A 16,162-nucleotide genomic window follows, 5' to 3' on the forward strand; every position below is an offset into this window, starting at 1 on the left:
TAATTAATAATCCGCACCGACGGGGAGCGGGGAGTTGCTTGGAGTGCTCGGAAGGGAATGGTGCGTATGTCGGTGGCCACGGCAAGCTCTCGCGCGCGCGGTACATGAAAAGTGCGGCCAGTAGAATAGTTCATTAGGGGCTAAAGACGGTTTGATCGATGGCGGTTCAGGCGATTCCTTTCGCGCGCGCCGCGGAATTCTTTTCTATCGCCGAAAACGGCTGACCTTCAGCTAGTCTTTTGGCGGTTCGTTTGAGGTCTTTCGAAAGGTCACTCCTTGGGCGTTCGATGGTGAGCTACAGGGGTTTCCTTTTAACCTTATTTATTTATGTATTTTTTTTTGCTTTATGTATCTTTCTGTTTTGTCAAAGAATCAGTGTTGTTAGAAGAGGATCAAACAAAAGGGAAACCCCTGTTTAATGGCTCGTGCGATGCATTCATATTTTATGAGGTCCTAACGAACGGCTGACGAGGAAAAAGAGCACACTTTTACGCAACTTGCAGGCTTGCATTTTTATTGACTTCAACCACTCCAGAGATAGGAACGCTGACCCACCGTTCGCGGTTTATGAATTTCCACTTTACATGCCTGGCACACTAAACAAGTTTAGTGCGTCGCTATCAGAAGCCGCTTAAATGAACATGTCACGCGAAGCGAGTCGGGAGCAGCGGGACGTCGGGCGGAGAAAAGCCACCGAAGCGAAAATTACGCGCCGATGACGGGTAACGGATTTATTGGTACAGCAAATGGGGTTCGGTTTGGGATCATTTCACCGAAACGAAAAAAAAAGGGAGAAGCCGTTTAGCACGGCACCATAACCGGAGTGACCGGGAAAATGACGAGCGGAAAATGGGGACCTCTGACGCAATCGCGTTGCTGCGCTGAGGTCGCTTCCTGCGTTGGGGCGCGTGCGCGGCCCGATCCTGTCAGGATTAGCGCACGCTTCAAGCGGTCGGTTCAGCGAAGAGGTCCTAGCCTGGGGGCGGAACGGTTCGGATGAATTAATTAAGTCACGCCACGGCAAGAAAGAATCTTGTGCGTCGCCACGGTGCACGTGCACCGTGATCGTGCGCCTTTTTATGGGTGGCTCAACCCGAAGACAGCCGGCGAGCGGTTCCCGACCGTGTGGCAATTAGAAGTGGCAGCAGCAGCAGCCACCCGGTCGTGGTGTCTTATCGCACTGTGCCACGTATCGCGGGGCCAGGCGGGGCCTCCCATCGAAATTAACATGCGTGACGCCATTCTGCCCGTCCAGCGAGGTGGCCCGGTGGTCTCTTGCGTCTCGTCTCGTGCGGCTTGGTGCGGCCGGCGTACACCGTACGCATGTTCGCGCAATTGCCTAATACCGCGGACCGGGATTTGCCCCGCAGAGATTTCGCGACTTCACACACTCACGGGAGAAAATATTTGACCACCATCAACTGTGAACTGCAAGGGGCAGCCATGGCGCGATATTAGGTAACCAGCGGGGCCCGAGCGACTTGGCGGTGCCCTCGGACGGCAGGGCATTTTATTGCCAAGAGCAATAAAAGCTAACGGCCAAACAGGACACCGATCGAAACATAGTATCGGTTGTTGAATCGTTTAGCGAAGCCATTAGACGGCCAGTTATTAGCTCAGCGCGTTCAGTGCGGGTCGCTTGAGACAGATTTGGAAGAATGCAGACACTGCATCAAGACACGTCTTCGAGAAGGACATCTAGTGGTCGTTTCCCCGAGTTGGTCCCCGAGTTGGCGCCTGGCATCTGGCGCCTCATGAAATAGGTGTCGCGCGCGGGCACTGTCTCGACATGTGGCCGGAAGTCTGTGGCCTCGACCAGAGCCGCTAGCACTGAGCCGCCGCCTCCTTAGATCCTTTGCTCGCTTTGCTTATAGGAGCAATAACCGGTTGGGCCAGCTTAGAGGCCCTCTAGCAACAAATAGGCTGGCCGGAGATAGGGAGACAAAAAAACACGGATCATGCAAAAAGAATTCCAGAGCCGGACCTAAGCTCGGGTATGTCGCGGCCACACGCTCTCAATGTCATCGAGCGTCCCACCACCATTCGATTGTGGCCGCGGCCCAACGGTCAGGTGGGTTTCCAATTGTGCGTACGCGTATCGAATTGTTTTTCACATCGAAGTAGGCTCCCCGCCGCGGACTTGCGGAGTGGCTGCCCCTCCCGGTCGCAGCGCATACTGGAAAATTACTGTCAATTGGACATCTCGATCGTGAAATTGAGATAAATGAGTGTTTCTTGAAAAAAAGGGCGTTAATCACAAAAAACCGAATTAACTACAAAAAGTGGATTTCTCTGCTGGTGCTGCTGCATGAAACAGAAACAGTGTGGCCCGGTGTGGGGTGTAGGAGAAAAAAAAGGGCGACCATGAACCACGATGGCGTTCGGCGTGGCGCCGTGTTGCGGAACAGTTGCACTGTCAACGCGCCCAACTCGAGCCGGGTGGCTATCGAATTTCGGACTCTTTCGCGCGCGCGTGCGTAGAGTGCGTTCGAAAGTTGTCCGTAGGCCTCTGCTGCCTCTGCTGGAGAAGGTTTTCCAGTTTCGCCGGGCATCTATTCGCCGCAACCTGCAAACCGTTTGCAGTGCCAGTAGTGGCAAGCCATTCAAGTTGGCCAACAACAAGGACGTTCAAGGCGTTTCGTCGAAAACAGTTGGGCGAACGAGTCACTCTCTGGATCCGGATTCCGGATCTCACGGGAGTAAGACCGCAGGATCCCGGTGAACGGCCCCGGGATTCGGTGACGACTGGTTTTCCACGGGCGGATGACGTATTTTGGGGCCCACACCAACATGACAGAACACGTCACGTTGGCGAAACATCACGCATAAAAGTGAGAGTTAATTGTAATTCTTAGAATGAACCATGCAAAGAGGAAGGTTGGCAGGTTTTCAATGTGAAAGTTGCCTTACGGTATCACGTATTATCGTTTATTTTTAGACATTTAATGATACCCAGCGAGCTGGCGAAAGGATCATCTTTCGAACCACAAGCCGACTGCCGACTTAGCCCTGGTTGTCAATCTGGGTGCCAGTAAGAACCCCCGATCATATAAATTGGGCCCCTTTAACCGGGGCAGACAACAGTTGTTCACTATCCCGGTGGCGCACTTTTTCAACGTAAAGTTCAACCGACCGATGTACGGAGGCCTCGCCCGATCTGCAGGAGGTCTGGGCGATGACTCGATCACTGAAAGCTCTCGCGCGGCGATCTGTTATCGGTGCGTGCCGCAGATCGGCTCCGACATAAATCGATCCCTGGTACCCCTGGACCGGAGTACCAGGGGGTCCCCAGACCTGCTCTAATTCTCGAGCATTCCTCGGCCCGTAATTGCTCATTCTCACGCACTGGCCTAAGACAGGCGACTCTCATCGATCATCGATCATCGGTCATCGGGTCCCGCGGGTCCTTTTGGTGGCCAATGCAGCCGCACTGGCGCAGTGGCCACTTCGTGCTCGCTAATGATGGTTGACATTTAACGAGCGCGGCCGCGTAAAATATTTTAGCACGCCGCTTGCACTGTTTTGCGCAAAAACCCCGAACGGTTCTACCGTCCGGCTGGCAGGGTCTCTGGAGAGCGCTCGGCGAGGACCGTAAATTAAATCTCGCGTACACCGCGAGTGCGTGAGTTTTCGTCGTCGGTTAGTCGGCGGTGGTCGATTTTCACAACGCACCCTAGAACCGATACCGGGCCCGGTGCCCGTCCGATCGATCGATGTGAAGAAATCTGGTGGACCCCCTCAAAGGACCACAGAGATTCGGAACGACCGGGAGGTAACCGGGGATGGTGACGTGACGTAGGCCTTCCAACGGTCGCACTTGTGTTTTTTTCAACGTCACCTTTTTATGATCTACATAATTTTCAATAACTTATGTAATTGAAGCAGCGCTGCCAACGAATGTGAACGATAAAATGTTGTAGTTACTGGCGGTCACAGCTACCGCTGGTTTGGGACCAACTCTGTCTCGGCTGTGAGATCGGTACACGACACCTGCACGGCGCCGGTGCGTTAATGACGATCATCACGAATAAAGTAAACAAGTGATTGAATATTGCAAAGCGAAACCATGGCGCAGGGAATTCGCGTCAGGGAAGCTGCAACATCGGGTGCACCGGTTAAACGCGGTTCCGGGGCGTTTTTCCTTTCCCGGCCGACCAATAAAGTTGTTCGGCGTGAGCCTGAAACCTACGCGCGTTGAGAAGCCTGTTATTTGCATAATTTACACACCCGTTTTATGCTCCGTTCGGGGGGCGAAGGAGTCGATGCGATGCGATTATGTTCCCATCTTTTCGGCCTTTTTAAGCACCCAATTTGTAGCGCGTTCGTGTCACGCGATCGCTTACGTCCGGGAACATGCAATAAAGTGTCAATTTCGTCGACCCACCGAAATCGATGGCCGAGACGGTGAGGTGTCAGTTTGGTGCCATTTAATTACGTGTTGAAACGGGCGAATCACTTAGCCCCCGGGCGGCTGAGCACACCTCAGACCTGGTCGCTAAATTTGGTGTACGAGTCCGAGTGGACGGGTTAAAATCGGTATTCAATCTCAAATGTGGCGCGGTGTCCCCGCGGTGTGTCATAAAGGGTCCGTGTGAGACTCCGACGCCCTGCTGGCCAACAGCTGGGCGTGAAATCCGTTTTCTAAAGGCCCTTCTGTCGGTCGACCCGCGTCGTATGTATGGCAGGTGATGGAGGTCGCCCGCACGGACTCTGGCGTCGCTGGACTCTTTCAAGTTGAGCGAAGGGCCCCGCAAAGCACCCACCCTCAACCCGCTAACAGCCTTGGTCAGCTTGGATCGCCCGAGCTGCTGGGGCGATCGCTAGAATGAGGCGGCACACCTGAGGCCAACGCGTTCCGCGCGCAGAGCACCGTGTTCGGCGGGTGCGCGCACTCGCGACACACGCGAGAACATAATTTTATTTAATTAAAAAGGAATATTAAATCGAAGTTTACGAATCGAAACAGCATAGCACCCCTCCCCGCTGGACCGGTCCCCGCTCTGGGTGCCGGTCACCTGTCCGGTTACTGTCAGAGTCGGCGGACGCACCGAGCGAACCTTCACCGAGGGTTGTCGGAGCTCGGTGAATGCGTCTTTGGCAGCTGCTTGCGACGCGGTTCGACGGCAGTGCGCCCCGACAAAGGCCCAAGACAAAGCGATTGTTCCCGAGGTGCGCCACCACGCGGCCCTTTCTGAAGTGTGTGCGCCCCCCCGGTGTGCCCTTTTTGACACGCCCGACACGTTGTAGGCCCAAATCTTGACAGATACGAGCCGAACGTAGCGGGGCGGATAGCTAAACGCATAGCGCAAACACAACGGACCCACTCCCATCCGGGGGGGGCCCTAAAATGCCGCAGGGCACCAAACGAGCCACGGCCGGCCCCATTTAATCAGAAGCCGCGTAATTTACAAACAATTGCCAAGCGTGGTCGTCGTCGTCGCTCGATTAAGCGTTTGTCTTTGCGGGACACCACAATTCCGAACCGTTTACCGTGAGTGCACGTGTTATTAACCGAAAATTGCGCGCTCCCGGTAGGTGTCACCTCCGGGGAGCGGGGAGGCGCTAAAGTGAGCGGGAGTCATTGGAGTCAATTACACCTACGCGACGCCGTTCCGAAACGGGTCTGAATCCCTGGGCCCGCAGGCGAGTGGACGGGCGAGGCTAAACATCGGAGCCTGTTCGATTCTAGGTCAGCAGTCCGGTCCGGTCAGACGGCCATTTCGTTCTAGGTGGCCAGGGAAGAGAATTGGGCCATTAACCTGCCCGTGGTCCACCAGGCGAAGGTCACGGTTTCGCGGAATACCGGTTTCCGGCTTCGAAGGACGACCGTTCGGACTGTGCGAAATTCGAAACCATGCGGCCGACCGTGTTTCGCCTGGGCAAGGCCACCGCCGCTGGTTGAGTATTTGCATTTAGTCCGAGCCTAATGAGAGGAGCACGGTTTGAAAGTGGCCCGTGATTAGCCGTTAGCCGAAAAAGGGCAATATGAGGCGGCCTGACATTTGACAACTAATCCATCAAAGTTTCAGCCGACCGACGGCCGGATGACTCAGACACCCGGATCCGGATCGGGTTTGTTTATCGGCTCGTGTCGTGACATAACTTCACCCACCTTCTTGCGACCAAAATCGAAGCCAATCGATTGTGGAGGGGGCGGGCGGGTATATACTACCGTGTTGCGCCCTTTCAACGGGCGCGTCAAACCACGTGACCTTTTCTATTGACATTGGTCCGACGCTGGCTGGCGCCTTCGGATGATGGACAACCGTGGTACGCGTTGGTGAAGTCCGGGCTGTCCAGCCACTCACTCACTGGCCTACCGGCTCTAGCCTTGCCGGATTACGCTCCACTTCTCAGGTGACCACGTCAGCTGACCACCGAAAGCGCTGGATGGCACACTGGATTAAGTCTGCCACTTTGCCCGCCGTCAGCCGATACACGGAGCTTCGATCGAATCCTGTCACTGGATCGTTGTATATCTTCATCGTATGTGGTCTGTTAAAGAAATACCGCCAATTTTTGTGTTTTTTCAAAATTATTTATGTATTCATGAATATCTATTTTGTCCCCTTCAAGGTAATCCACATCCGACATTATAGACTGGTGCCAACGGATTTCTCATTCTCGAAGCACTTCTAAAAATCATTTTTTGTAATTTTGTTCCGGCGCTTCGTTATGGTTTTTCCACAAATCCGGGCGTTTCCGGCGGATTGCTTCCCGCAAATTGCGCATAACTTGCAGGTAATATTCCTTATTGACCGTTCTACCCTGTGCCAAGAACTCATGATGCACCACGCCCTTGCAATCCGCGCTTTGACAGACGCCCAAATATTGCTGATTGCCCTCGCCGTCGAATTGCGGAGCCCAAAAAGTGTCACACGAACGGGCCACCAAATGTCATCCGATTCGATTCACGTGCTTTGCTGTACGGCTTGAGGGCCCACGAATTGAGGTCACACGCGTTTGTAGATCACACCGTCCGTTGCTCCGAGTGGTTCTGGTTCTGAGTCCGATTGCGATCTCGCGATCTCTTGCATTCCGACCGGTCGGGCGGTCAGAACGGTCAGAGCCAGCCAGCCAGCCAGCCAGTCAGCCGTAATTCAAGGTTATTCGGGCGGTCGGAGCGGGGACGTGGGACCTTATGGACTCCCTTTTGATTTATGTTCACCGTTTTCCTGGGTAACCGTGCCTCCCGTGACTGTCGGTTGGTGCTGCGGTGTTGCGGTGCTGCTCTCGCTTGTGGGCCCAGCCCAGGCCATTATGCGCCGGGCGGCAGGTGAAATATATGACTCGCGTTCCGCTGATTGATCGTGCGACGCACCGACCGCAGTCGTGATGCTGCGGGTGGTCAACCCGGCCAAGACTGGCCAGGCGGACTGGTCCTGGTGGCTGGTCACGTGATGTGTGCCCCCGGCCCCTCTGTTAGGCGCAAATGAGCCAGCTTTGGGCAGTGGAAGAGGTCACTCGTTGATCTGTTGGCGACGGAACGGAGTTTTAATCGCTCCGCTAAAACAAGGTCTCCACTATCTGTGGCCTGGCCGAGTCACTCTATATTAGGAGTTCCATTGCAGCCGCCAATTGAAATATTACACCTTCGCCTTTGCTTTATCTAACGGCGAGCCATTGCGAGCCCCGATTCACTCGTGCCTCGTGCACTAGCATATTTGCCAAATTGTGTCCGCTCTGTCCGAAAACCATGCGCCCCGTACAATTGCTCGCCAGATTTAATCGCCAGTGCGTTACCGTTTTTGACATCGGGGGCGGGCGGCCCAAAATCGGACACCGCGGCCGAAGAAGTTGTCACTCTCCCCGAGACTCGGGTCGGTCGAAGAAAAGGCGCCCATTTGGTTGGCCAAAAACCGCCCTCGGCCGCGCCGTTTCCCATGGGCCGCCGGCTGCAGGTCCGATCTTTATCTGGCTACCCTTCGAAACTGGAACTGGGTTCCTTTCACAAACCGCGCCACCACTTCGGTAGATTAGATGGTTGCGTGCGATCGAGAGAGGTTCGGTTCGACGTTCGGCCGGCTGTTGATCGGAATCTGAGCAGAAACGTTGGAAAAGAATCGCGACACCGCGCAATGGCGGGAAAGCGAACCGTTCTGCGAGCCACTCCGATATGTTTAGGTTTATTTATTTTGCCAATCGAGCGCGAGCGACTTGCGCAAGGATTGCGCTGATCACGCTGGTCTACGCCTCCTATTTGATAAGTTGCGTGGCGCCCCGGACCCCCATTTGTTGAGGTTATAATGTCCTCCTCCGTGGCTCCTAGAACACTTTGTCAGGCGCGCGCGCGCGTCGTCGTCGATGTTGAACAAATCACCCTTTTATTCGCCATTCTCAACCCGCTTTAGCGCGTGCGGCCGCGCGTACGCGCTGAATGGAACCGTTTATCAGCCGACCAGACTGGCCGGAGTCCGGGCCACGGGATCGGAACGGGCATTTGCATGAAATCGCACTTAGCTGTCCGTCCGCGGGGCACTTTATCACCTGCGGCCACTGGCAACGGGTTTTCTTTCACCGACACCGCGGTGCCGGTGCTGTTGGGGCCATCATAATTCTTTCGTGTCGGCCAAACAACGGCGTCGTTGTTGTTTGTTTTGACGTGCTACATGCTACCTCCGTCCACGTGGCTCCACGGCGATGAATTGGTTAATTTTTTGACACGCACCGGACATAATTGCCAGCCCGTGATTAATGGTGCCGTAAGCCGCACGGGTCATAAGCGCCGGGTCGTGTCAGTGTATTTTGGCTACCGAAAGGGCGTCGGGTTGTGGCAGCGGGCATTACAATTAAATGTCAATACCGTGCGTCACGCCGCCTCGTGAACCACCGTTGTCAAAATGGCGACGCTTCGCGCCGTTATCGAAACACCTTCACGTCAAAATCTTGCTACATTTCTCGCCAGAAGTTGACGGGCCTGGCACTCAGGTCCAAACCGGGCGCCACAAGTTCTTCAAAGTTCTTGCAGAAATCGGCGTGCCTAATCGCGACAGAGCGGATTAGCGGATCCGGGCCCCCGCCGTTGACGAGAATGGTCTCGCCAGGGTGACTGCAAAGTGCGACCGCGGCACACTAGGCCGCCGAATGCCACTGTCGCCTCCTATTAGTGGGGAGATAAATTTAAATAGCATAACTGTGCGTTTCACCGAACGGACGGAACGAGAATCGGTGTCAGATCGTTAGTGGGTCTCTCCCCGGCACGCGTTTGTGGGCCACAAGTTTTCACAACAAGTTTTCCCCGCTAGTGTTCTAGTGACCACGATAACAGCCACTGTGCCGCGCCGGTACGGGCGGTTATCACGGGTGCCCTAGAACCGGGGCTTAGGAATTTAAATTAGCCTGCTACGTGCTGCTGCGAAGGAAAGGTTTGATCTGTGTGTCCTGGGTTGTACGATAAGTTTTGTGGTTCCATAAGAAAGTCACAATTTTATGGTTTGAAATATATTTTAGTATTTTGGATTTTTTAGGTTTGGAAACAGATGAAAGTCGCTAGGGGCCAAGTCTGGTGAATACGGTTGAAGCTCCAAAAGTTCGAATTTTATTTCATGGATTTTAGCTATTTTCAAAATGTTCTTTGCATTAATTGTTCATTGTCCTGAAGAAAAGTAACTTTTCTCTTCTGTAACGCGGGTCTTTTTTCACGAATTTTCTTCTTCAGCTGGTCCGAAAGGTTACAATAACATTAAGAATTTACTGTTTTACCACCTTCTTGGTGGATTTTTGAACACACCAGGTTCACACCACTTCTTAGCCTCTTGTTTTAAATTAGGATCATGGTGATAGATCCAAGTTTCATCCATTACAAAATTTACTTCATCCTTTCGAAAAAGCTCTAAATGTTGCAGAGAATGTCCAAGTCTATCCATTGAGATGCCCAGGGTTTCTACTAAATCTCTTTCAGTCGACGATTTTGCAATACGATATCCTGTATTTTCCCTACGATTTCAGGGGTGGTTATTGTTTTTGGACGTCCTTGAAGAGGATTGTTTTCAAGGCTTGTACGACCACGTTTAACTTCAGAAACCACCGTTTTAATGTACTAATTGAAGGCGAAGAATACTGACGTACTTCTAACATTCGTTCATACATTTCCTTTGCTTTTAAACCTTCCAAAAATAAAAATACTGTGACACGCCGATACTAAATGGCAAGGTAAACAAGGAATGAAGTGACAGATTGAAATGAAACTTTACATACGTTCATATGAAGAGTGTACCAACAGAACAAATCAAATTTAGGCCAGTAGCAGCGCCCTCTTATTAACTTATTAAACAACCCAGTAGTTCAGTCCTCTTTGAGACCTTCTCTTTTATTGTTTCGCGAAGTAGCGACCAGTGCAGTGTCTTTCGCTCTGCAACCACCAAATCCAGGGGTCACCATCAGAACCAGAGCGCCTCGCGCCTTTGTGGGACGGGTGTTTCGGAGGCGCTATAAATCATACCCCGTTCAGTGGGCACAGGCACATTTGCATTGAATCGAAGTGACACCGAAGGTCCTGATCGCGGGCGCGGGCGCCTGGATCACACACGCCCCATAGCGCCCAGGTTGACGCGGCTCCGATGACGGGTTCGTGTGGCACGCAGCTCCAGAGGAGGCAGCACCCTTTTACATCACCGCGGTCACCTCAGCTCGATGTAATCCGATTGGTCGTCGCTGGCCTCGGCTGGACGGAATCAGGTATGAATATGATAATAATACCATGCGTGTACCGTGCACCGAGCTGAAGATGCCGACCGGCCATTGCGGCGATGGAAACCGAAGATAGCGGCGTTTGTTCGCCATGCAATTAAAGGTCCAGATAGAGATCAGAAAGGATTATCGCTAAGCAGTGTCGCAGTCGGCCGCTTGGCTTGGTACAGGTGCCAACCTATGCTACTCCCCTCGGGGCGGCTCACTCTGCGCATAAACTATGCTAAGGCGGCGCGGTAGGTAAAAGTGCATCACCATCACCGCGTGGTGCTCCACAGCCACGGGCCAACCAAGTGCCGTGGCCACCAGCAGCAGCAGCAGCAGCAGCCGTGATCGCAAAACGGACACGCAGATTGTGAGATGCAGAGCGGGCACCCCGGCCGTGCATGCCACCGACAGTCATGAATAAATAGAACGCCACCAGCACCACTGGCAGCGGCGGCAGCAGCAGCACCACCACCACCACCACCACCAGGTCACTGTCGATCGGTGATCGTTATCAGGCTAATACACTACACATGTAACCAGCCGCTGTGCCGTCTGTAATTGTAACAAATCAATTTAGATCACCGGATAATGATTGGTTAGCCGGACCGGAGTGACCGGTGACGGCGAGCGGCTCGGGAACTCATAAACTGACGGCTACAGGTCTGTTTTTTCCTTTTTCTTTTTCGTCCCAACGACCCAAGTGGTGGTGCGGCCGGCCCGAGAACATACCATCCGGGCGCGAGCGCGCGCCCCGGTGGAGGTGTTGAACGTGCGAACGAAATGTATAATTTAGACCGCAAACTAAAGGCACATTGTGCTGTGCGCTGTTACTATACTTATGTTAAACGATGTTGACTTGAGCCTGGTTCCCTGGCACGAGTTTGCGATCGCGATCGGCGCTTCAAGGTGTTTATTGGGCCGGCGGTGCCTAATAGGAGTGCTTAGTCAGTGGGCTCCACTGTGTTTTGAGCCCTCTTTTCGGGCTAATGGTGTCGCTGGTAGGCTGGACGGTTAAACTCTTGGAGGGACTGTTGCGAAGGACCAATATTTGTTGTTATGGCCACTTAGAGTGTAACGCCCGTTCAGCTGTTAATCTCTTCTTCGGATTAGCACCAGATCCCGAAAGGGGTTCCAATTCGAACGCGACACTCGACGCGAGAACGAAGACCCCGGCCAGGACCAGCCAAGACTACGGTACCTCCTTACCGGACCGGTTTTATCCTTATTCTAGCCGCAGCACCGCGGTCTGTCCCGTTCGCTTGTGCAAATCAATTAGCCACGGGGCATTGCAGATGCCGTTTAATGAATACCGTACATGTCACGCGGCCGGTCCGGTCCGCAATGTCTCCGTTTTGACGGTTTCCGTTTGTGGTCCGTCCGATGCGTGTATGCGTTTCGAATTATGGTCGCGTAATGAGGCGCACGTCGGCCGCGCTGAAATAATTGCAGAAATCTTTCGAATTCTCCGTTTCCACCGACCGAGCCTTCGATTCCCTTTGGCTGGCTGGCTGGCTGGCGTCATTTGAATCGGTTCTGGTGCCGATTTCGCCACCGCCGTGTCGATCCGATGGACGTTTTCGGACGTTCGTCCGCCAACGAGCAGTGCCATCGACCGTTTAGCTCCGCGACGGGCAGCGGCAGCGTTTGCTGATAAATTATTAATTGGCTGCTAGAATCGGTGGCCTCTCGCGGTCGGGCGAGATCTCGGGATTGCGTGGTGCAGAATGGCACAATGTCGTCGGAACCCGCTCCTCGGTTGCAAACGGTTTGCAGACGCGGTTACACGCCGCATTATCAGCCTCCGAGCCGGTTCGTGGTTAATCGGATTTAAATTTTCTTTTAATTGCTTCATTTATGTGCTCTCTCTCTCGGTCTCCCTTGTTCTGTTTCTCTATTTATTTTTTCCCGTTTCATCCAGCGGACTAATTTGTACCGGGCACTTTGGCGGACTTGTGGCCGATGCGCATTCCGAAACCAATTGTGGTGAAAATCTCGTGCGTGCGTGCGTGCAATGGTGGTGTCTATTACCGTTGATGCCGGCGTGACCAGAATTGATCCGCTCGAGAATGTCCTTCGCCGCCCTGACGTGACGCGCATTGTCGTTCGTTGGCCGCCAGGCGGAGTTTGCCCCTCGCGGTGGGTGGATGGCGATCTCCGATCTCACTGCACTTCGCACTGCGTTTGATGCATGCCGCGCACTGCAACGCACCGAGTGCGGCTTCTGCGGCCCACCGTCGCCGCCACCGCCGCCCCCGGGGGGTAGCAATTTTCCTGACAGAAACATGTCAAATCAAGACGCTGATCGTTGGTTTCGCACCGCACCAGAACCACAAAGTGGCCCTCGGACAGGGTACACGCACGCACACGCGGGGTGAAAGGGTACCACGGACCGAAACTGGTACCAGGTTGTCTACGTGGACCCTGTGCAGGTGAGCGAAAGAGAGCCTGGGGGTGGAAAAGTGTGGACATGACGCACGCAGAAAAACTTTGCACCGTACCGTAGTTTTCAGGAGTCCCGTGCACGATTTGGATCGCGTATGAAGGAGGCAAAAAGGTGGGAAACAAAAACCCCAAGCTAATGATACCGGCCGATCGATCGATCGATAATGATTTCCCAGGGTCCGCAGGAACGAGTCGCAGACGAGATGGTTGATGCAGCACGCAGGTTTACTTTTGCCCATTCGTAATGTAATTTAATCGCCCTGCGGGAACGCCGTAGGGGGGGGGGGGACACACAAAAACCGAAACCGGCGTCTCGCTCAACTGATACGTTTTAGTTTTTTACTACGATCGGATCTCTATCGAGGCCCCGTAAATCATCCGACGCTAACTGGTACTTACCACCATCTAATGGACGGACTTGGCGATGGCGATTATGTTTCTTGCTGCCCGCCCGTTTCTCGTTAGGCGTCTTTCTATTTCCTTCGCCGAGGCAACGGGGCTACAACCGGCAACCGGCAACTTTGTTGCTGACAAATCCAAAACTGTCGACGCAAGAGAGAGAGAGAGAGAGAGAGAGAGAGAGAGAGAGAGAGTGAGATGAAACTGGTGACAAACTGGTAAGCTGTCTCGGCTGTGGCTTAAGTCCACGATCCCATCGAAGTACAGTTAAACACCGCTGCAGTAGACATCGATTCCGGCTCGAAAAGTGAATAATTAAATGTGAGTTTAACGTCACTTGAAGGCCAATGGGTGTACCGATCAAGAAAGTGGCTGGGTTAAATCTTTAATTTGAAACATTATTTATTACGCACCCCTTATTCGATGCAATTCACGTCTCTTAGAGTGCCAACTTACCTGACTTATAAAACGTCGAACTTCGTTCTGGAAATTTTGAACATTTAGTAAAAATTTTGACATATACGAATGGCATTATTTCCAAAGTGGTGAGTCTTCAACTCAACCAGCAAGAGATTTTAAAAGCTCATTTCCACCTCGGTCGTTATGTTAATAAGCAGAACTGTCGTGTTTGGGGCTTGGAAAAGTCGTGCAAGAGAAGCCAATACACCCACAACGAGTGACTGTTTGGTGGGAATGTTGGTCTGGCGGGATCATCGGTCCGTTTTGCTTCGAAAATGAAGAAGGAGCCGCCGTAACCGTCGATGGCGTACGCTACCGAGAAACACTAGAAGAACCACAAATGTTTGATAGTTTCCAAATTTCCGCGTTTTCCGTCATAAGACACTGGGAAACTGCCATAAATACCAAATATTCTGGAAAAATAACGAAAATGTTATCGTTTATTCGCCTTTCACTTCCTTTTTGGTCGGCCACTGCCCCATATTGCGTGCGCGATGTCAAGGAAAGAGGGCTATCGCACTGTCACCCGAATCGGTAATCTGCCGGCAAGGTTGTCTGCATGTCTGCCTGCCTCTCTCCCTAGTGCCGGGACCGTTCCCCCAAAAAGGCCTCGGAGCCCCGCGTTGGCATTGTGTTGTCACTTTTTGGGAAACGAACCCGCGTAAACAGGGCTCGCGGGGTGAGCTTTTTGCTGGCCAGCCGATCAGATCGGCAGAATAGCCGACATATTTTGACATCCGAGCCGAACCTTGAGGGCACACGTTTTTTGGGGTCCGGCGTGTGTGTCGGTGCGGTGAAATCAGTGCGTTTACTACCCACCACCGCAGCTACTCGCTGCCGAGGCGTCAAGGAAGTCCAGAAACGGGTGCATGAGAACGAGACCGGGGCCGGGTGTCTCGTGTCACCTTGAGTGAGTCACGTTTCTTGGGTCTCATTCTTTGTGTCCCCTTTTTCTTTCTCTTATTCGTGGAACTACATCTTTGGCCACAGTGATAAAAAGGGGGAAGCCCGTTGCACAACGGTCGATTCTCGGAATCGAAGATCATGGCCGGAGAGTCACGTTAACCTTGGGGTCCAGACGTTAAACGGAACATTATCTTCGGTAGCTTAAAAGTGAAATTTAATCGTTAATCCGTGAGCATGCTCCAGAAATAGGTTGCGTACATTCGATTGGACCCTGCGCCATTGCGGGAGTGGAGCAGGTTTTTGGTCCAAAACTGTGAGTCAATAACCCACGGTGTGGACTCCAGACTCCATGCGGGGATACCGATCGTTCGCTTTCCGTGACCCCGTGATCCGCCTTTCGGTGGACCCACTTTTTGTGACCCCAGACCCCAGACGCAACCGGCCCGCCGGATGACCGTGGCGAAACGAAAACAACGCAGAGACGGCGTAGCGGATGGATTAGCTTGGCGCCGGGCGGCCAGCCAGCCAGCCAGTGTCGTGCAAATTCCGTCGTCCGCCGGAACGGGGGGGGCGGAACGGTTATTACGCTTCGTTTACGATTCCCTGACGCCCCAACCGATAACTTGGCACGCTAACCCTGGCACCCCGTCGTGCCCCCCGGCGCCCGGCGTGTCATATAAAGTTTAATGCAAGGAGATCGACGGTGACACAAAAAATGGCGACGCAAGAACGCGGGGCAAGAAAAACAACCCAATAATATCGCGAGCGCGAAATCGGAACACCCAATCCAATCTGGACCAATAACATTCATGATTTATGTGCCGCTCACGAGCCAAAGTGCGTTCGCGTTGTGGCCCGTCGCCCGCACTCCCGGCACGCCGGCTCCTGTCACGGAGCGGAGGAGTGTCGCCGGAGTTGCGTGTTAATTATAAGGTTGGTGGCCACCGAGTCCGACCAACACGAAACTATTTCTCGCACTGCCACTGGTGGGTGGGTTGCCTCACTCGAAGGTCGTTCGATCGATCGATCGATTGATCTGTAGAGCTGGGTTGGGACCTAGGGCAAAACCTGGCCGGTAGTGCGACGGGTCTAATTATGGGTGGAGACATTCCGAAGACGGACCTAGCAGCGTGGGGTTCTACCGTGGGGTACAGATCCGGATGCGATTCCGGATATGAAAGACCAGGCCCACGTGGTTCCTTGAGGCTTGGTAATTGCAGACCACAACTTTATGATTGAAATGGCCCATGATCTTGCACTCCTTGGTCAAAGGAATTTA

The sequence above is a fragment of the Anopheles cruzii genome, chromosome 2 (genome assembly GCF_943734635.1).
Source record: "Anopheles cruzii chromosome 2, idAnoCruzAS_RS32_06, whole genome shotgun sequence".
In the NCBI taxonomy this organism is placed as follows: domain Eukaryota; kingdom Metazoa; phylum Arthropoda; class Insecta; order Diptera; family Culicidae; genus Anopheles; species Anopheles cruzii.